This window comes from Aplidium turbinatum, chromosome 16 (assembly GCF_918807975.1).
Source record: "Aplidium turbinatum chromosome 16, kaAplTurb1.1, whole genome shotgun sequence".
Taxonomy (NCBI): domain Eukaryota; kingdom Metazoa; phylum Chordata; class Ascidiacea; order Aplousobranchia; family Polyclinidae; genus Aplidium; species Aplidium turbinatum.
Window position 1 is genome coordinate 7,562,307 of NC_137487.1, and position 23,445 is coordinate 7,585,751.

Genomic DNA, 23,445 nt, shown 5'->3' on the forward strand with positions numbered 1-23,445 from the left:
GCGGGTGCGTAAGTTAATTTAGCCATATTATCTGGTGCCCTCCAAAAAAACGAAAAATAAATCGCCTATCTAACAGCTGCAAACAAATAATAGTAGGCCTATCTTAATAATTTTAGATTGAATCTGCCTTTACAGACCTGAAAGGGTTAAATTTGTCAGATTTTGAAAAACATTATGCCTATAGGCTTGTTCACGAAATTATGGCCAAGTTATCTGTCTCCGTATTGTGACATAGATTGTCGCGCAATCGTGACGTCATCATTGCGATGCACTGCAGTGGCGGATTCAGAAAGTAATTTATGGGTGGGCTTAGGAAATATCTTGGTGGGCCTTCACTAGTAATGCCACGGCGGGCCAGCATACAAAAACTTAGTGTTACCGAATATCTCTTACAAACGCTGTGAAATAGTGATGCTACACCAGACAATTTAGTGCCACTTGGTTATTCTAGGGTTAAACATTAATATGTTTTTTTTTTCAAGATTCTGATTTTGGGTGGGCCCACTGTCAATCTGGGTGGGCCTGTACCAATCAGGCCCACCCGGTAGAACCGCCCCTGATGCACTGTCACGCTTGAGCGACAATCTCTCGTCATTCTTTCTCTAATTTTCTAACTTGTGTTTTCCAAACGTGCTTCGTCTTTCTTTTACGATGTGTGAATCTAACGGACGAACGTAATAAGAGTGTGAAGTGACTATTCCACATCACAATTGAACCCGTCTCTTGTTAACAATATACCATCAATTTTCACTCAACACATGTGGAACTTGAGTCGAAAGTTAGGAAGAAGACAGGTTGGATAGCAGCTCATACATAGCGGTTATCAAAAAAGAAAGAACATCTTCAATTGTGTGGCTCTGGTCACTTCAATTGCTTCAATCGTGAGTCTGTAGAAAATCTTCAATTGTGTTAAACGGGATGTCACTTCAATCGTGAGTCTGTAGTTACCGTACCCATCTTCAGTTGTGCTGCGCTGGTCACTTCAATCGTGAAGCTACAAGAATTGTTTTTTGCTGGTGTTGTAAAACGCATATTGCTGGCCAACCGAAGCGGCCAAAGAACAGCAATCGAAAAAGCGAAACCAGATCTCCAGCTAGAGAAGTCACTAATTCTACTGTGGGGCAGTATAAGCACGGTTACTTTATACTGCCTGAAGCGGCTGGGGAACGGTCACCATACCAACAATCCGTCGACGATCGAACTGTCCGAGGAGAGCAAGAAACTGTTATTCCACCGACCACAAGACGAAGCGCGCGACGCCATTTTGAAACTGGATCACGTGGACAAAGAGTGCGACGCTTCTCGTAAGGGCAGTGGTGCGAGGACTATTTCCTGCCTCTGGTCAGTGTGTTACTTATTTGATTGTGTATGTTATCGAGCTTTTATAGCAAATTTGTGTAGCCTACTGCAATTTAGTAGTAAAAGATAATTTGTTGATTACCGTAGATATTCCATTTAATAAGTTACTGAAATAACTATGAGTGCCGCTTCCCTTGAGGACTGTCTGTGGGTCTCGGGCGGGCTGGGAAGTGTACAGGGGCTGGTCCGCCGCTCTTTGGTGGGGCGAGGTGGATCTGTCGCGGAGAGTGGGGCCACCGTAGCGCGGCCTCCGGTGAGTGGACCAGTAGTACAATCGCAACTGCCCTCAGAGGTCGGTAGAGAGGAGGTTCAACAGGAAGTGTTAGGGCTACAGAATGACAGGGAAGCCCGTCAGCGAAGGCGTCAGTTACTTAGTGACATCAGTGCGGCCACGAGACAGCTTGGGGAATTGAGAACTAGAGACCAAGTCTTACAATTTGAATCACAGCATGTCAAGGCTCTAGATTGGAGGTTAGAGACTTTTGTGCCATTACGCAGAAGGAGGACGCCGAAATTCGAGTTGCCCCCGAGTTTGAGATGTTGGTGAGGAGATGTAAGGAGCGATGGGAGGAGCTAGCAGACTCGCTCCCAGTCAATTCAGCTTCCCTGCCAAACATAACAATTGAGGTCCCTCCCTCATCTGCAGAGAAAAGCAGAAGGTCTGCGCATATTCTAGCTCAGATTGATCTGGAAACTCAATTAGAACAGATTCAAATTGAGAACCGCTTAGATGAGGCGCGAGAGGCAAGTAAATTGAAGGAGGCCCGGGAACAGGAAGCCCGAAAAGGGCGTAAGGTGGCCAGAGAGCTTAGGGAGTTACAAGTACGTGCAAGCTTGCAGAAGCAGATGGCCATGTCGGAATGCTATACAGAGAAGACACATAGCTTGAGGAGTTATTGCACGCGGGATTCCAAGACGAGCGCCCAGGTGAAAGAGGGTATCCATCTCAAGGAAAGCGAGAAACCAAAAAAAGCCCCTCACTCAGTGTTGTCTAAATTCTGTGCCCATATGGAGGCTGCTAACGAAGTAGACGAGTTAATGGCCCCTAGCTTAAATGTACCTGTCTATGAGAGACCTATTAGACCTCCGCCAGGATTTACTGATACTACTAGGTATATCCCTAAGGGTAGTGCAGTCCATGATGGGTATTATGGCTTACCCCAGCATGAAAGTGACGTGATGGCAAGGAGAGAACAGAAACCACCCCTAGCCTACGACGGAGCGTGCGAAAAGGCGTCAAGGAAGGACTATCTTGACATGGCCTCGCTTATAAAATATGACGGGTTTTCTATGCCCTTTATTGTTTTTAGAAACGAGATAAATGCTTTGTTAGAAAAATGCCCGTATGAGGATATGAGACTGAGCTTGATTAGAGCAGCATGTATTAAAACTGCTGCTCAAGACATAAGCTTGGTGATCAGTAGCACCCCAGGTTACAACGAAACAATGCGTGCTAATATGGCATTGGAGCGTTTGTCTTTAAGATGTTCTGTTCGCGGCGGTTTTAATTCTGAGGCTTGTGTTAAAAGTATCCGATTTGGACCGCGTGTGTCGGGGGCTGACATTACTGGTTGGCGCAAGTTTCGGGCAGAATTACTAGATTGCCAAATATATGCGGCAGCATACAAGCGGTTGGACTACCTTGAAGGGAAATTTGTCTGTGATCTAGCTAAACGTTTGCCCGTTTATGCGCGTCAACGCTTCATTGATTTCTTAGGTGATAAATTTGGTTGTACGGCGGACCCTTCCTTTGATAGTTTGTTGCAGTTTGTTATTGCGGAAGAAAATGCGAAATCAACCGACTTTGGCGTTTGGTTAATGAGTGAGGACCATAAGTCGAGCAATAACCATTCTTTTGGTAAGTCGGAGAGTAAAAGGGACGCGGGTGCATTTCAAGTGAAACATACGGCGGCCAAGGTTAACGGCTATGGTAATATAAATTCCGCAACGTCAAAAACGAGTGTCTCGTTGTGTGAGTGTTGCCTTTCGTTTGGTGTGAATGTGGATCATGGTTTGGAGGTATGTCATCGTTTGCAAGGTATGACTGTGGCAAAGCGTGAAGAGTTTTTCTACAAACGTTGGCTCTGTTATAATTGTGGAGGAAAGCATCGGGCTAGAGATTGTCGCTGTGCCATGAACTGTGATCAGTGTCAGGATGCTAACTATAAAACGACGAAGCATTTCGCTATGTTGCATGAATGGGTCGTTAATGATAGGCCAGCAAACAAACCAGTTCCAAAGAAGGTACGCGAGCCCGCTGTGGACAAAGTTGACAAGTCTGCGGTTAATAAAACTGGAGTTCAAGGTAGAGAAAAATCAGTCTCTTTGAGAAATGTGAAAGTGACACCTTGTAAAGTTTTAAACCGAACAGTTGCTGTGAAGGTCATAAACCCGGCAACTGGCTTAGAAAAGTTGGTGTACTGTCAGCTTGATTATGGATCCCAGATAACGCTGGTATCAAAATCATTGTGTGCAGAGTTGGGTTTACAGCCCTATGAAAACATTTCCTTTACCATGAAAACATTAAACGGTGATGCGAAAGTTGATGCTGGTTTGGTCAAATTTGTGGTAAAATCGTTGTCGACTGGTGAGAGTTTTAATATAGATAATGTTGTTTGTTCGACGCCATGGAGCGATGACATTGAAACCTTGCCTCATAAGCAAGAATTGAGTGGTTACAGACATTTTGATGGCATTAGTGTGTTTGAATTAGAAAATCGTCAGACTGTGGACATTTTGATAGGCGACGACTGTCCATTCTTGCTAACTGTGCTTGAAGAGCGAGTTGGTAAAACGTTGTATCAGCCGCACGCGATCAACACACCGTTGGGATGGCTAGCCGGTGGGGGGGCGGTCTCCTCTTTGTTCGGACAGTCGTGCCACAGTCAGGAAAGTACAGGTTTGCGATGATCTTGAGAACGTGAACTGGTTGAAACGTGAAAATTTGACGCGCGACTGCAGGGTGGATGAATTAAGGCAGGAGTTAAAAGAGGCCACGCTGGCAGATTCGCGGCAGAGCATGTCACTCGCTGATAAGTTTTGGGGTCACTGGACAGATTTCTGCCTACCTAAGTTGCGGGGTCGAAGAAAATGGAGAGACATCTGTCGCAATTTAGAACCCGGAGACTTGGTCCTGGTATGGGATATGAATGATCGGCCTAAACGAGGGGACTACCGAATCGGCAGAGTGGTTGAAATTTTACCGCAGCATCGAAAGAGAAAAGAGTTTGTGAGAAGGGTGAGGGTGGCTGTGGTAGCATGGGACACTAGCACAAAGAAGTCGCACGTTGAAACCGTGCTTCGTGATATTTCTTGCGTTGCTCCGGTAGAGGGCGCGCGGGCACGCACTGCTGTGCTCGCTCCAGTTGGTTCGGGCCCCCCAAATGGACGTTAAGGGACGTCACTCATAGAAAATGTGTTCACTTTTTTTATTAATGTTTAATTGTTTATGACTTGTGTGATGTATGATGCTTATGTTGGCTGTTTACAAATTAAATAGATACAGTCTGGCTGGAACCGTATGTAGCCTATTTATCGAGTACATATTGTCACTTTGAGTTACGCCAATATCGCTTACAGCAAATTTGCTTGTGATACCTGTGACTTAAGCTGAGCATCATATTCATTCTTTCACATTTAATTTAGTATCTTCATATGACAACTTTGTTTTGTATAACTTTAGGTGTATGGTGTGTTAGTAGGCCTACTGTAATGTCGTGTGAGCATGGTCCGTTTTAAATACCTTCAGACAGCAGTGCGGGACTACAGGTTCATCTACATGACTATGTCGTATGTATGTTATTTTATACGACAATTTTATGCGGTATTGCAATTATGTTTAATGTGTGTTAGGTATGGCCAATGATGAGTAATTTTGTTTAGGTAAAAATAATCTTCTGGAAGATGGATATTGCAATATTTATCTTGGAGGCTGCTATGTTCACGAAATTATGGCCAAGTTATCTGTCTCCGTATTGTGACATAGATTGTCGCGCAATCGTGACGTCATCATTGCGATGCACTGTCACGCTTGAGCGACAATCTCTTGTCATTCTTTCTCTAATTTTCTAACTTGTGTTTTCCAAACGTGCTTCGTCTTTCTTTTACGATGTGTGAATCTAACGGACGGACGTAATAAGAGTGTGAAGTGACTATTCCACATCACAATTGAACCCGTTTCTTGTTAACAATATACCATCAATCTTCACTCAACACATGTGGAACTTGAGTCGAAAGTTAGGAAGAAGACAGGTTGGATAGCAGCTCATACATAGCGGTTATCAAAAAAGAAAGAACACGGCTTAAGCTTAGCGGCCTAAAACCCAAAAATTATCATCATCATCATTATGTTTCTTCCTCGTATTGAGGGTTGGATACAATGCGCCATTGTTCTCGACCATGAGCTGTTCGTAGGCCTACTGCATTTTCATAACTTAATTTTGTTCATTTAGTGGTGCTTGTTGACTAAATCATTCTTGGTCTGCCTTTGTTTCTTTTACCGTTTATCCTCCCTTTCATTAATGATCTTTGTATCGAGTTTTGCTTTATTGTATTCTGTGAAATACTTCAATTTGTTTCTTTTGACTATTTGTAAGCGAAGTTAGCTTCAAAAATTATACAACTGGTTATTCTCCTCATCACAGACGAAAAGAGCTAATATTTCTTTTGAAAACATGCAATTTGTCGTTACATTATAACCTATACCAATGCACAGACTGTGTAACTGTAGGCTATAAAAGTTTTAATATTTTACTGAAAAGAAATGTAGGCTGCAAGCAATGTCCAAGATATCTTGTCAGTCACCATCTTCTCCTACACTGAAATTATAGCCTAACACTATATACCATAGTATAGACCAGTGGTTCCCAACCTTTTAGACCTTGCGACACCCTATCAAAGAGATAAATAGTTTGCGGCACCCTGGCAAAGCTGGATCAATTCTATGAGGTTTCTTTATTTCAAATAACTGTATGAAATAACAGAGAATGAGTTGTACAGTATAGCGCGCGCAAATAAATGTTGTTATTCAAAAGTCAGTGTGAAATTTGGGCTTGACTTCTTGCACAAAGTCCCTTAATATGTGGGGGCACATTCGATAAAGCCACCCGCATTTCTTCGTCGACTAAAGGAGTCGTTCTCATTTTTTAAGTTCGTTACGGAAAATCCACTCTCACATAGGTAGGCTATGACGTGAAAAACTGCAGCAAAAGCACAATAGATTTCTTTCCAACTCAAGGATATTTATTTTGAATTTTTATCCAGAAGTCGTGGAGAGGCATCTGCTTGTGCATAAGCTTAAAATTTCCATCGCTACGAATGTCAATTTATTCTTTTTTAAGACTCAAAACAATATGAGAGTCCAGTAAAACTGGATTTCTCAAATTCTTCGCAAAATAAAATCATGAAACCTGGCAATAATGATGCGTTTCAAACGTTTTTATGGAAAGAACAGCAACAAGTTAAAATCTCTTCCACGCTGTTTTTCCTGGGCGAGGAAACAAAAGCTTACCGCGGATTATCTACTTACCGCCAGCGACTTCCCACTAAGCGACCCTCCAGAAAGGAGCTGGGAATAACTGCGAGACGCGCAACTTAATACGCACTGAAACTCGGCTAGAAATAAATAAATTCTGCACTTAACGAGTTAAAGTTAAAATAAAGAATGGGCCGCAGTATTGCAATATTTCGCGGCACCCTTGAGCATTGCAATTGGCACCCCGAGGTGCCGCGGCACCCCGGTTGGGAACCACTGGTATAGACCATAGTACCCTAACACCACACGTAGGCTAAGCTATCCATTCTTCCGGTTGCTTACAACACATCTGAACCAGAGCCATCTTATTTCTTCAAATAAGCAAAAAACATTGAATCAGCAACAGACCTGTCTGGATGGTGCAGATTAGATTTGCAACGCAAGTTAGTTCACAAACCAAACTAAGCTACTAGGAGACGAATGAACGCATGAGGCTTTCGGCAAATTGCTTGCTGCTGCAATTGCCTGTAGGCTAAACAGTTTAAGCACCGCGATAAAATGTTTCTCCCTTAATCAAACAAAATAGTTTAGAAGAAAAAGTGTGGCACTCACTCAACCGCATCTTAAGTGTCATTAGGCAAACTCAAGTTTCCGGGCTTTCAGTTGATAAACATTGAATCAGCAACAGACCTGTCTGGATGGTGCAGATTAGATTTGCAACGCAAGTTAGTTCACAAACCAAACTAAGCTACTAGGAGACGAATGAACGCATGAGGCTTTCGGCAAATTGCTTGCTGCTGCAATTGCCTGTAGGCTAAACAGTTTAAGCACCGCGATAAAATGTTTCTCCCTTAATCAAACAAAATAGTTTAGAAGAAAAAGTGTGGCACTCACTCAACCGCATCTTAAGTGTCATTAGGCAAACTCAAGTTTCCGGGCTTTCAGTTGATGAACAGCATGGTAATAATAATAATGTTATGTTTTTATTTATTGTCGCTCTACAACAGCTAAGGTCTTTTAGCGACAGGGCTCATTTTTAATTTGTATCAGGTTTACGATGTTATCACATTATTACCCGACTCATTCTCACTGCGCTATGCCGGATAGAACACAATCGGTACCGTTTTTAAAGTCTTCGGTTTGACCCGACCTGGAATCGATCTCAGATCTACCAGCACCAGAGCCGAAGGCGAAACCACTCGGCCACTGAGCTGGTTGAACAGCATGGTGATGCGTAGCGTAATTTCAAATTTCTAAACCACAGCATAGGCGTAGCCAGGGGGGGGGCGAACGGGGCCATGGCCCCCCCCAAATTTTCAAAGTTTGGATTCCGAAGTTGAACCCTTTGTTGAAAATATAATATAATTTGTATAAATTTATATTGTTTTCCAAGACATCTGGCTATTAACACCCCCCAGGACTTGTTTTAGACACACAAAAAGACACCAATAAATTTTGCAAATCGTAAATCGCGCAAAGTTTACGCGATTTACGCTTCTTTTAACTAATCTGTGGAAGCAATTTCAGAATCGCTTACTCTGTAGGGTTTTTGTGTAGCTGAGTTTTTTGTGTTCTCTAATTTTAGCCGCAGTTTTTGCCCGTTTGTGTGTAGATAAGAGCTACCTTTAATAAGTTAATAGCTGTTTATCTGCTAATAAGTTTCATACAAATATTACCCTGAAAGTGTTTCCAGAAAGCGTTATAATCCATTATTTAAGTGTAATTTTGCAAAATTTTCCGGGGGAGCATGCCCCCGGACCCCCCTAGAATACGCGTGCCTTCGGCACGCTCTAACCCCCACCAGCTTTATTGCTTCCCTTGCTTAACCCACCAGGATGCGCCACTGCACATCAGGTGGTGATGTCTTAAATCAAACATTTTGTCGTTCTCTTCAATTCATCAAATATTTGGCCCCCCCCAAAATTTTTTTCTGGCTACGCCACTGAACCACAGTGCATTTTTTGTCATAGCCTGTCCAAGCTTACTCCCGATGGTAGAAGATTTAGATTAAGTGGACGAAAAGGCAAAAAAGCCAATCTTCTTGTCCAATTTCAGGCATGCCTTTAAGTGTCTTTCCAAAGACACAGCCACTTGCTCTTGAGCGATGTCGAACAGACATCGTTTTGCAGCCTACATTTCTTTTACATTACATTTCTTCTTTCCAAAGACACAGCCAGTGGCGTACGCAGGATTTTCTCAAGGGGGGGGGCCATTAACGGTAGCGTAGTGGGGAAATTTGGAAGGGTGGGTTTGACGACCGGCGGGCGAAGCCCGACGGTGTTTTTGCTTCAGACGACACCCAGCGGTGGGGGGTCTGGGGGGCCTCCCCTAGAAAATTTTGAAAAATTACTTTGAATTTGGTGCATTCTGAGAGCATTTTCAACAACAATGTGGGTATGAATATTCCTGTAAAATGGTGGTGTCAAGTGGCATAGCAAAAGGATAAGATCATGTTTTCTTCGGCTTTTTTCGGAAATAAAGCTAAGTCTCTACGTTTTCTTGTTGCTAATTCCTGGCTGAGATGTTTGAATGTTTGGTATTGGCAAAACTCGCTCTTTTAATTCAGTTTTGTTTACAATTAGGCAAGTTTTTTTTAGACAGAAAGCATCATTCCCAAGCATAAAGAGACTGAAAGCATCATTCTCAATATCGTGACGTCACACAACATCTTAAGGGGGGGGGCATGGCCCAATGCCCCCCCCCCTGCGTACGCTAGTGGACACAGCCACTTGCTCTTGAGCGATGTCGAACAGACACCCTTTTGAGAACCGCAAGAAATTTATCAGTTTGATTCGTGACTATTGTTTTATGGAACCATCATCATCATCATTAAGTTCCTTCCTCTCGTCGAGGGTTGAAGGCAATGAGACGCCAAGTTTCTCTGTTGTGAATTTTTTTTTACTGCAGTTTTGTAAATAAGTCCTGACCAGTCTTCAATATCATTAGTCCAAATTCTTGGTGGTCTGCCCCTATTTCGTTTGCCGTTCATTTTTCCTTCGGAACACCGGTTCATTTTTTTCGGAACACCGGGGGAAAATCAAAATCAGGAGAGCTTCGCGTTTGCTTTTATGCAATTTCTGCGTGAATATTAATTTGTGCTCATCCGAACAGGCCCAGATGATCCAGATCTCGCACTGAAAGAAACTAAAAGTGAAATCTAAATTGTTATATTGTGTTGTTTATTTCATTGCATCATTATAAAATTTCGTTAGGTTTATCGCAGGATTGCGTTAATGCATAAAGTGTTCCGTGGTTCAAAAAGATTGAAAAACGCTACAATAACGCATTGCGTGATGATAGACCAAGCGTTTTTTTAATAGACCTTTCCCGTAGCTTTCTGCAATGAAGCGTGACATGGAAAACAATCACGCTGCCTGCTTCATTAGCAATAAGCACCAAATTGCTTGTGAGCAGGGCCCACAAGAGGGAGGACAACCGGTGCATTGCACCGTGGCCTGGTGAGTTTAAGGGGCCCCGACAAAATGTCTAAATTCACGCGATAAAAAGACTGATTTCAACGATTTTGCATAAAATATTGTTTTTATATTAGTTCCGTATGTCGAATGGGGCCCCCTTATGGGTAGCCTACGCCATGCCCTTTTTTAAAATTACAGAATTTTCAATTTTTTGAGTTTAGGGTGGCCCGACAAAATGTTTAAATTTGCATGCTCAGGTCGATTTTGCATAAATTATTGTTTTTTATATGAATATTAGTTTTGTATTTTGAATGGGCCCCCTCATGGGCATGCCCTTTTTTAGAACAACAATATTTTCATTTTTTTGCGTTCAGGGGGCCAATAAAATGTTTAAATTTGCGTGTTAAGGTCAATTTTGCATAAAATGTTTTTCATATATTGAAGTTGGTATTTCTTATATGAAGTTGGTATTTCTTAATGTCATGAACAATAACAATGCATTCATCCTAAGTTTGCTGCCCTAGTCTCTGCAGATTTCAAGGTCAGAAATGGTATTGTTTGTAAAGCTGTAAAGAATAGCCTACGCACCGCAAATTTTGCTTGTGATTGGTGAGATATCACGCGACATGTCGCGCTGGGGGGCCCGGCAGCAACATCTGCACCGGGGCCCGGCAGGGCTCTTGGAGACCCTGCTTGTGAGTACCCGTACTTAATAACTTGTTTAGCAGTTAGTAGAACCTTCGTAGAATCAAAGTTAAAAACAAGGAACTGACTGTTATATTTTCTTCAAATTACTTTTGTAACAAAAACAGGCCAAAGTGATAGTCTAGTCTACAATGATGAGCCACTTATTAATTGGTTGTCGTAACTGCGCATAAGCTATGGCACTTGATTCTGATAAACTTAAAATTCCATCCTGCGTTAGGCTACTGCGTCTTTATAACAATTAAGAGTGAGCACTATTGTCTTATTAGCTACAATAAATAGGCTTCCGTTTTTTTCTGTGCATATTATAGAATGTAAAAATGACGTAGGCTATGTACGGTACCAATGTTTATAGCTATCAATTCTTGCTACAATCTGCTGCCGACAAACATTTATTGATACTATATAACTTGTTTTGGCTGCTGTTTGGGCTCAATAGCCCAAAGGATTAACCTAATAATGAAGACATAGGCATTTGCTCAAACTCATCAAACAAAAACTGGATTTCTGTAGAAAATTGGAAATTACAATAGGTTTGAAATCGAAGCTACGTTTTAATTTTTTTTCCACCACAGAAAAATTTCAAAGATTTGTTTGTTTAGTTTTCCCAGTTTCTTATAGCCTAGGTTACCCAATTACGTTGACATGGGGACATAGCCGTACGAGACCAAACCATTTTCGGGGGGCAAAACGTAAATTTGCCCAAATCTGCACGCTTTTATAGAAATTGCCCAAATATAATGTATGCGGTGCATGATAACAGTGAAAAACTAACATAACAAGATCACCAGCTAGCTAGAATTTCTTATCAAAGTAATCAAGATAGAACAACTGAATTCATCTTTGAAGATACCTTGCTTGTGCATTGCTCGATGCTTCTGCTTTATTTTTGTAAACGAAATTCACCATCATAAAACCCGTCAGAACCAAAAGAATGATTTATATTTGCCTTCTACAACGTCAAACTCTGGTAAGAAGATGCTATGTTTTAATGGAGTGAAACTATGGAATCAAGTACCAAAGGAAATAAAAAAAAGTCTTATAATGTTTTTAAATTTAAATATAAATGTTTATTAAAGAATTTGTACAATGATCACTCCTAAAATGTATCATCCGCTTATTTTTCTACACAGTTTTTTTTTTATGTTGCCCTGTGTTATTCCATTGTAAATGTATTATGTAAAGTGCTGGTATTGTGCTATATATTATATATGTTTAAGTTATTTTGGCAGCCGATTGTAGCATCGAATAGACAGCGATAGACACGTGTTTCGCCCATGAGGCTGGGCTCATCAGTATCGCACCGTATTCTTGCCACTTGAGTAATCGACCGCCGCTTTACCAGTCAGTTTAACTCTTATCTTTGTGGAAAGAAAGAGCCAACAAAACCAGCAGGTGCCAGGGGTAGGTCAATGTGAAGAAAGGCGTTCTTCCCGGCTATCAGCACAAGGCTGATTACTCACTAGCACAGCGAGCTGCAGTGACGCTTCGCTAACCAGAACGGTGTAGCTTCCACGCCAGCCATTGAGACCTCCAATTAAACGTTTAAGTTATTTTGGCAGCCGATTGTAGCATCGAATAGACAGCGATAGACACGTGTTTCGCCCATGAGGCTGGGCTCATCAGTATCGCACCGTATTCTTGCCACTTGAGTAATCGACCGCCGCTTTACCAGTCAGTTTAACTCTTATCTTTGTGGAAAGAAAGAGCCAACAAAACCAGCAGGTGCCAGGGGTAGGTCAATGTGAAGAAAGGCGTTCTTCCCGGCTATCAGCACAAGGCTGATTACTCACTAGCACAGCGAGCTGCAGTGACGCTTCGCTAACCAGAACGGTGTAGCTTCCACGCCAGCCATTGAGACCTCCAATTAAACGTTTAAGTTATTTCGGCTGCCAAAATAACTTAAACGTTTAATTGGAGGTCTCAATGGCTGGCGTGGAAGCTACACCGTTCTGGTTAGCGAAGCGTCACTGCAGCTCGCTGTGCTAGTGAGTAATCAGCCTTGTGCTGATAGCCGGGAAGAACGCCTTTCTTCACATTGACCTACCCCTGGCACCTGCTGGTTTTGTTGGCTCTTTCTTTCCACAAAGATAAGAGTTAAACTGACTGGTAAAGCGGCGGTCGATTACTCAAGTGGCAAGAATACGGTGCGATACTGATGAGCCCAGCCTCATGGGCGAAACACGTGTCTATCGCTGTCTATTCGATGCTACAATCGGCTGCCAAAATAACTTAAACGTTTAATTGGAGGTCTCAATGGCTGGCGTGGAAGCTACACCGTTCTGGTTAGCGAAGCGTCACTGCAGCTCGCTGTGCTAGTGAGTAATCAGCCTTGTGCTGATAGCCGGGAAGAACGCCTTTCTTCATATTATATATGTGTTAATGTTCTTAATTTTGGGTCTTTTGTTTAAATGTTTGGGTGGCAGCTGACTTTGGTAACCTTTTGGTCTTTCGCTGCCATCCTTGTTGTGCGAATTATTTGTGTTTATTGTGTTTTTGCTTTTTGTGTCTTTCTTTTTCGCCAACAAAACAAAAAATAAACTGAACTATAAAAATATGCTTTCTACATCATCACAAGAAACACTTTCTATGCATGCAGCTTGCCAACATTTTTTTGCAACCAGAAAAAGCGGGTCAAGTTAATGCAAACAACTGGATCTGTCTCTACAGAACAGAAGTCAAGATATTTAATGAAAAAAAGGAGAGCTGCCATGTTTCACACAAGATCTTGCAAAGCAAATATTTTGCCAGCTTGCATGGCAGGTTTTGAGTTTGGAAAGCTTTGAAATAAATGAATATATTATGATTGGTTTGAGATTATATATTTCAGCAGTAGCATTTTAAATGTTGGTGAAATTAACATGACACAGTTGCATTTGCATAAACAATAGGCCTATTTTATGTTATTTTGGAGCGCAACTGCATCATTTTAATTTGGGTAGTTTTATAAAAGTAACCAAATAAAGCTGAGCAACACCGCAATATTAACATTACATTCAACAGGTATAACCTTTTTTTGTTAAATGTAAATGGGAAAAATTAATGAATTTGTTCATTTTGGGGAAACTGCCTTACGTTAATTTGGGCAGTTGCATAAACAGACTAATCAGTTGCATCAGATAATTTCATGTTTTCAGCTGCCCAAATCAACACGATGCATTTGTGAAAATTAATAAAATTCGCTATAGGCTATAGCAAATTTTGCGTTTTGATTTGGGCAGTTTCACAAAAATATTAGAGACATATTTTGGTGGCTGCCCAAATTGGCATGATGCAGTTGGTTAAATGCATTTCGTACTACAGTTTGATCACCATGCAATACAATACATCAATACGGGTATGCTAAATGAAAATTTTGCGGCACATTTCTTGTGCAAATAAGAGGCTGTACTTAGTTTGACAGGTAAAAGATGTTAATTTATAGTTTATCTTAATTCATGCAATTTTGTAGCTTTTCATATAGCAATTTTTGCCCTAATAATTGCAAGATTTTGCCCGAATTTGCGACGTTTTGAAAGAACAGGGGGGGAAGCTGCCCCCCTGGCTCGTACGGCTATGCATGGGGGTCTTGTAATAGGCTAGCCTAATCACGTTTTTTTGCTACCATTGCGACAACATATAAAGTAAGTGGCCTGCGATCACAAATGCAACACAACAGGAAATAGCAAAAACAATATAGGCCTAGCCTAGTCTTCGAGTCAGCTGCTAGCCTACACTTATTTTAGCATAGGCCTACCATTAAGTGTCATTGCCGAGACACAGCCTCAAACGCTGGAGCGGTGTCGAACCGTCGTTTTTTTGCGAACATTGCGCAAATGCTCTCACCACTCAACTATGCAGCCGCTACATTATGACAAATTGTAGGTAAGCTAATTAAAGTTTTATAATGTTAAAAAGTTTACTAAAAGTTTAGACAACTGTTAGTACACTAATGGTTCAATAAAATTGTAGTAGCTTAACCAAAAAGTATGGTATTGGGTGGTTCCACCAGCGCTGTAGTCAAGTTCAGAATGAAAATGTGTGTTTGAAACTTGTGATGTGATTGTTAATATTTTAATACAAAGCAATAATTGCAAAAAATACAAATGCTGTTTGATTCTGTATCAATAGCCTATATTAGTTCAGGGGTGGGCAGAGTTGTTCATAGAAAGAGCCGCTTGCGGATAAACCATAAACACCAGCAAGCCGTAAAATCAGTTGACACAAAATAACATAACAGCAATAAAAACACAATGATTGTTTATCTATATCAGTTTTGTACTTGACTCGCTAATCTCTGAAAATGTGGACGATAAGTTGTTAATGCTGTGAAATTAATTCTTCCAAGTGTTCATTTGTCAAGGTTGCACGATGTCTGATTTTACAAAGTTCCTTAGAGAGAATAAAGATTCACAACAATAAGTCGCACCGGTAGAAAAAAACAGAAATGAGTCGTGCACTGGTCTTTTTGAGTTCTGGATATTTATTCTCTGGAACCTGTAGATTGTTTCAAAAGCTAATAGGCTGTTAATTAATGTAATTTGTCGCCGACATTTGTTGGCTTGTCGGCGGTTTTTTTTGTAACTGTTTGGTTGTATGCTAACTAGAGATTGAGGAAACTGATACTAAAATCATTCCCTATCTCAACATTGGTGTGTTCTACTATGAATTGCTTGCATTATATCCGTTTGATAACTTGAGGAAGTTAGGTAAAAGTAGGCCATGGCCATCTGGAGATGTGGCCTGATTTGTCACATTTTGCAGATTTTGATTACAGCTACTGCTAGTGCTTGACTGACATTTTTTGAGATGTTCTTACTTTTTGCGGTTTCCTAATGACATAAAACTTTTTTTTGCCTCGGGGAAGCAGTAGCAAATGAGAAAAAGTAAGTTGAAAAACGCAAAATCAGACTGTTATTGAAAATTAACAGTCTGACTAAAATCTTCGAAATCAAATTTTCTTTGTTTTTCAACATGTGAGGATGTTAAAACCTATTGTGTCATTTGAGGAAAACAGTAAAGAAAGCGTAAAAATCTAATTTTTAGAAAAATTTATTTAAACCTTGGCCCAAAGTTAGAAAAACCTGGAAATTTCTGCAAAATGTGACAAATCAAGCCGTATCTTTAGGTGGCCATGAGTAGGCCTACGGTACCGTACATTCAGTGGCGTACGCAGGATTTTCTCAAAGGGGGGCGGGGGGCATTGACAGTAGCGTAGCCAGGAATTTTGAAAGGAGGGCGTTTTCGCCTAAGACGACACCCAGCGGCGGGGGGTCTGGGGGGCCTCCTCCAGAAAATTTTGAAAAATTATTTTGAATTTGGTGCATTCTGAGACAAAAATGTGGGTATGAATATTCCTGTAAAATGGTGCTGTCAGGTGGCATAGCAAAAGGATAAGATCATGTTTTCTTCGGCATTTTTCGGAAATAAAGCTAAGTCTCTATGTTTTCTTGTTGCTAATTCCTGGCTGAGATGTTTGAATGTTTGATATTGGCAAAACTCGCTCTTTTAATGCAGTTTTGTTTAAAATTAGGCAAGTTTTTTTTAAGAAAAAAATAGGTAGAATACCTTAACATATTAACGTCCACTTTGTAGAGTATAGGCTACAAGTCAATTCAAAGAGAAACAAGAATTTATTTGTTAAACTTCCATGTTAGATCAACTACAGCATAAATAGTTTTCAAAGTTTTTCTGGTCCAGCTTGAAATTATCTTGTTGCAGATCGCGATTTCGGGTATTAAACCCTCTTCAGTACAACTTCATAAACAGCATAGTACGGTACAGTAAAATTTGCAGCAGTTCACTTTAGAAAGTAACAAAATTGTTATATGGTTGCCAAGAAACGAATTAGTCTGCGAAATTAGTCTACAATTAAAAATTAAGTTTTTTTTAGACTGAAAGCATCATTCCCAATATCGTGACGTCACACTCATGCCAAAAGGGGAGTTGTAACCCCTAACCTCCCCTGGCTACGCCACTGGCCATTGATATCCCAGACGTCTTCAAGATGTCCCAGTATGGTTTTAGTTTAGACTGTAGCCTATCCATTTCTTTCTCACTATAATAGGCTTACAGAACACTATGCTACATTGGCATACCTGGGGTGGGGTAGGTATAGATTGGGCCATGTATTTTGTATTGGCTTAGTCTATAAAACAACATTGTTAATTGCTTTGACTGTGCAATCCAACTTATTAAATGCCTTAATCTACGTCGTTAACTACTAAAACAATTTTAAAAGGAGGGAGAGGCATGGCCCAATGCCTCCACCCTGCGTACGCTAGTGCGTACATTCATAAAGCACAGCTTGTGAAGTTGAGAATGAACCTCAAAACTTCAGACTGGTATGTGGTAGGCTAAGTGCTAGGCAGCGCCAGCACAGCACGTAAAAATAAATCATAGCCTACCCAGTTTAATTTTTGGTCTCAAAATTTCACATAGCCTACCGTACCGGTAATCATGCTTAGCTTATAGGCTCAATAATACTTTAATGCTAATTTCTTCCTAGAACAATCTGAGTGCTCTGGTCAGGCCAAATTGAAGTCACACAAAAGATTAGATTTGTAAATTTTTATAAAAATGAAATAAGTAAGTTCTGGACTCTGGTGCTACTTCTAAGCTTCAACTAATCGCTGCTTATAGCGACTTTACTAATTACTTTCAATTGTTGCTGACTGAACGCAAAGTGAGCCAGGAGAGGCACAATGTTGCTTTTGCAACGTCACAATTCCATTGTTTAACAATGGCTACAGTGAAAGAGAGACTTCTTTTTGATCTTCGTATTGTATTGGGCGCAAAATCGCAAATTCGATTTTGAAGAAAATGTAAGTCACAAACTTCAATTTCTACCAACCGATTTTTGCGCCCCTATCAATGTGCCGCCCATGGGCGGCTCAAGTCATGCCTGCCATACCCTAGGTAGGCTACGCCACTGCTTGGTTAACAGCGCGAGATAACATGTTTATAAAGTAGGCCTATAGGCTAATCTTAATTTGTTTGTAATATTACGATTCAATAGAAGAGCCACAAAATTTATGTTGTCCATGTGGAAATGTTCATGAGGAAATGCGGAAATGTTGTCCATACAAAATAAGTTATATGTTGTCCATGCGGCTCGCTAGCCGCAGTTTGGGTCAGCGGCTGCAGCGTGGGTCAGGTGTACGTTGGAAGGCGTACACCGATGAATAGCGCTCAAGTCCGCTTTCCCGCATTGCAGGATAAAGATATGAAAAAAATACGTTCAAAAACTGTGCTTCACTACTATGAACGAAGCTCGTGAAGTGGTTTGTTTTTTACGTCACGCTTCATTAGTTGACAGTGGGAAAGGGCTTTTGTTGAACTAAGTATTTATGCACCAAGTTAAAAGGGTAGATCGACCACAGACAGACATACAAAACAAGTCATATTTTTTCATATGAATTCATTGTCACATGATAGGCTATAGCAGGGCTACTCAACTGGCGGACCGAGGTCCGAATCCGGACCTTCTGGGTGTTGATGGATGGTGGACCTTGAGCTTTCAAAAGAATAACATCATTGCCTCGTTTCCAGCTTCTTTAAACAGATTTCTACTGTAGGCTAACTAGGAGGAAGCAGTTTTTACTGTGATTATCTTAGTTGCTGGAGGGCAGAGTGGCGTAGCTAGGGAATGTGTCGCCCGGGGCGCGAATTTTTTTCCTACGAGATTTCTGTCTCATTTGCATATTTTGGTAAAAGTTTGTATTAAAACCGTGTGAATGCAGCATTTTCCCGTTTGCACGGTTGGTTCAGTGGTTTTATCTTCTGCCTGGTGTTCGTGCAAACGAAGGTTCGACGCCCGTCGAAGTCAAACTTTTTTTTTTCTTTAAATTAATATTTGCGGTGCACAAGAGCTTTTCAAAAAAAGTAGGGTTAGGGAAAGCTTATATTTTATTATCATTGCAGAATTTCATTGGCAAATAGTTATTTCGCAATCTGAATCAACCAATCTCTCAAAACACTTTCGGAAAATATTACTTTTAGAGTGACTAAAATCAATAGGACAGAAAGCTCGTGGGAAAAAAATTTCACGTCCGGGGCGGATTCAGATTTTGCCGCCCCTTCAAGAAAAAGCATGTGAAAATGAAACGCGTTTTTATCAGATTATAATCAAAATCAAAAATCGTAGTCTGAAAGTGCCGCCCCCACGTGCGGCCCAGGGCGGTCCGCCCCCCCAGGCCACAAGCTACGCCACTGCTGCGGTGGGGGGCTTTGATTCCCAGACTCCCCAATAGTCAGTCCCAGATAGTTTAACTTTGATGGTTGCGTGTGAAATAACTTATGCACCGGACCACTAAAAATATTTAACTTATTGTCAAACTGGACCTTTGTTAAAATTAGTTGAGTAATCCTGGGCTATTGCTATACCATATAAATTTCTGGACTGATTTTTTTTGTTTTCTACCGTTGCCATATCGACATTGATTTGTTTTTTATTCGGACGTTATGTATTTTAATTCATTTTTACTTTCTGAATTTTGAAATTCAGCTTTCATCATTTTAGAATGACCAAGATTCGTCAGAATGTCTAGCATAGGCTATGGCTAAGTTAAAACAAATAACAACTTCAAAACTGAGTAAAAATAAATAAGAATATTCAAATGGACTGTAGGCCATAGGCTGTATCCAAGGGGGGGGGGGGGGGTGAGGGAGATGATCACCCCCCATTTATTGGAGTGGTTTGGAATGACTAAGACGATTTAGCCCACTGTCTAAAAATCACCCCCCCCCCCGAATTTTAAAAGTGGATAGAGCCCCTGCTGTAGGCTATGTTTGTTTAAAACTACTATTGTGTTCATCGTCTGTTTTAAAAAATTTGATGTTTTCCTCGCGGTTGAAAAAAGTGAATGCATTATCACAATCTCAATGTACAATTTAATAAAATGCAGTAGCCTATGTTATTTTGCACTTGCAGTATGGTATATTGCAAGTTTTGAGTTGCGACAACATGCTATTCTTCAATTTTTTCCTCAAGTGATGGCCTACATAATGTCGTCAAGTCAATTTAATATATGGCGCTGTTAAAACAAAATAAATTGACTTTACTACATTATTTTCGTCATTTTTATTTTCATACCTTGTTACCTCAAACTCTCTAATCGCAGGAAAAACATCTGGCAACTTTGGACTGAAAGCTGATACTAAATTGTCAAAAGCAGCGTTGCCAGATGGGGGAAATAGGATACCAAATAAAAAAATTCTAGTGAAATTTAGAGGTGTTTGGTACCAACCCTTTTGACCTTGGAACCAAACAACGTTTTGGTGAAATCTGGTGAAATTTTTCCCACTCGAGTTTTTCCAAATTTTTTTTAAATTTCAGAGTGACCAATTTGCGCTCTTCAATCAATTTTTTGAATCTGAGAGCAGCACTGTACCAGCAATCGTGTAGCTTTTGCCACTGGCATGGTTGCAGGCAGTGGCGAGACACTGGTTTTTGGAGAGTTCTTTTTACCAAAACTGGCCAAAATGGCAAGTTTTGTATTTAAAATTAGTGAAGGAGGTTGTTTTTTTGCCCAAAAACTAAAAGTTTATCAACATCAGTGACCTTATACATACGCTACATGCATACAGTGGCCACTTATTTCATTTTCATGGATATCCTGAGCAGGATAGGCTATGCCAAAATCTTTCAAATTTTTCATCAGGATGTTATTGCATCTTGGAGTGTATTTTAACCCTGGCAGTATAAGTTTCCGCTTTTAAAGTAAAAATAACAACTTTTTTGGTTAAGAACTTTTGATGTTTATACTGACAATTATGACTGCTACAGTTATAATCCGTATATGCAATGTGTGACAAAACATGTGTTTTGCATAATTATTCGTTTCATTTTAGTCTTATGTCTCAAAAACTACTTGTATTTTTAGGCGAAATTGCTTTATTTAGGGTGTTTTAAATATCTGGTGAAATTGTATGCAATCTGGTGAAATTTTCGTTACTTTTTGGTGCCAAGCAACTTCCAGCATCTGGCAACGCTGGTCAAAAGAATGAAGTTCAAGAAAGCTTCCTCAATTCTTAGCCTTCTTTGTCAATTTATTGTGTTTTTTTTTCATTCAGTTTCCATTTCCAGACTACTTAGTGTAGTACTTACCCTAGCTGTAGTTACCACCCTAGTTTTTTAGTTAGGTAGACTTGTTTGTAGTATAATTGACAGTATTTTTAGCAGTATAGAATTAAGTTACACTTAAAAAACGAAAAATCCTTACAACTCTATTGTGATATGTCATTGACCATCAGGCTTGATAACAGTCAATGGTAGATCAACATAGCAATTGTTTAATTTCTTTTAAAAAAAAGCAATGCCTTGCATATGATTTTGATCACATCTTTACATTTCCATCGTTTTTACTTTTCAATATTTTTGAAGGTACCAAATACTACAGATGAAACCGGTTAATCATATCACCTATTTTCCAGACATTTTGATATGATTATACGATTGATTCATTTAACTAATTTGCTAAAAAAAGGTTCATTGTGAATTTGCGTAATTGTTGAGAAGACGTTTGTGCTGACTAGGCTGCAACCCACATTACAACTAATACTTCCTCATCCTACAATTGTATACAATTCTGGTTAAGCTTTAAAAAGTTTACTAGTTTTCTGTTACATAACACTATGCCGTATGTTCCATCCAGCAAAACTGGTTCTTTTTACATTGATTTATCATCTGCAGATGTTGAATCAATGTAAAAAAGACCAGCTTTGCTGACTGGGAAGAGCGTGTACGATCAAAGCATTTCTCTGCAAACTGCGGCAATCAGACTTGATTTCATCTCACCGATCTCTGTGATGTCACGCGAACTTTGACCGTTGTAGTTTTTGATTCAAGCGTGCTATTTTTAGCTCTGTACCAGCAGGCCGGATTTAGCTGATGGGGGGCCCGGGGCACTTCTAAATCGGGGGGCCCCCATGCAAAAAAATTTTTTGCGCCTACGGCGCGAAAAACCATCTCTACGTCTACAGCAGCATCAGTCCAGTACTGCACAGCGTTTTGCAGAAACTTTAAAGGCCAAAAGGAAAAAAAATAGGCTGTGGCTATTCTTACAACATATTGTAAAAATAGCCTCAGAGGCTATTCTTACAAGCACCACTCAAGCATTACGTTTGACATCAATATGCGCTCATGCGTGATCTGGAACTGGTATACAAGTCGCCACCCTGGTTAAAAAGGCGATGACGTCACACAGGAGGAATCCACCATAAAATGGTGGAAAAGTGGGGTGAAAATAGTCAACCATGACAAAAAAAAGCATGCAAGTGTCCGCTTTTACCTAATAGCTATGTAACACAGGCCCGAAAAACACCACATATCTCCTTAGAAAAGAGTTAAACTTGACCAAGTTTAACTATTTATCCGAAGAATACTTCTAAAGATACCAGCATTTAATCAATAATATATCTTTGTCGTTTCTGCTTCGATTTTTACAATTAAACCATTGCTGGAAAGCGCAAGCTATCGTTTATCCAAATGAAGGTCAGCCAGACTCTAAAAGTTAAAAATATTTCTTAGGTAAAGAGTTGAACTTGACCGACTTTAACCATTTATCCCAAAAATACTTGTAAAGATACCAGCATTTAATAAACGCTAATCTAAAGAACATATCTCTGTCTATTGACAAGCAAAAGTTGAGGTTGATAGCTTTTTCACAAAGCGAGCAACCGGGCTTCAAACACAAGCAAATAGCGCCCGATGACTCGTTGCATTTCCGAATCGAAGCAAGTATACAAGTCTCCCCGGTCTGCGATCATTATATGTCTTTATTAAATTAGTTGTAAGTTGCTTGTTTCTGCTTCGATTTTAACAATTGAACCATTGCTGGAAAGCACAAGCTATCATCTATCCAAATTAAGGTCAGCCAGACTCTAAAAGTTAAAAATATTTCTTAGGTAAAGAGTTGAACTTGACCGACTTTAACCATTTATCCCACAAATATTTTTAAAGATAACAGCATTTAATAAACGCTAATCTAAACAACATATCTCTGTCTATTGACAAGCAAAAGTTGAGGTTGATAGCTTTTTCACAAAGCGAGCAACCGGGCTTCAAACACAAGCAAATAGCGCCAGATGACTCGTTGCATTTCCGAAAAGCTAGGCTATTTACAAAAAGTGAATACCGCACATGTTAAACAAAAACTGTACATATTTTGAGCACAGCACAGTAACTGTTTGGCCAGATCATCACCCATGTGTCCCTCCTCTCCTTGCCTAGATGAGACCTGCCATTTGTCCTCGCAACCCTTTTTGTTTCCCGACCAAACTGAGAAGTTTAGAGTTTCGTTATTTGTTGGATGCAAATAGACGCATGCTTACATTTTTGACCACCTTAAAACACTAAACCAGTTTCTGCTCGACATAGCCTACAGTGTTCAATTTTTGTCCCAGGAATCAACTCTTCAAGCAATACTTTCCCTACTTTGTGTGCACTAACATCCTAATTTATATGCCATTGTTAACAATTGCGATATTCGTGAATTCATTTGAGGCTTTGGG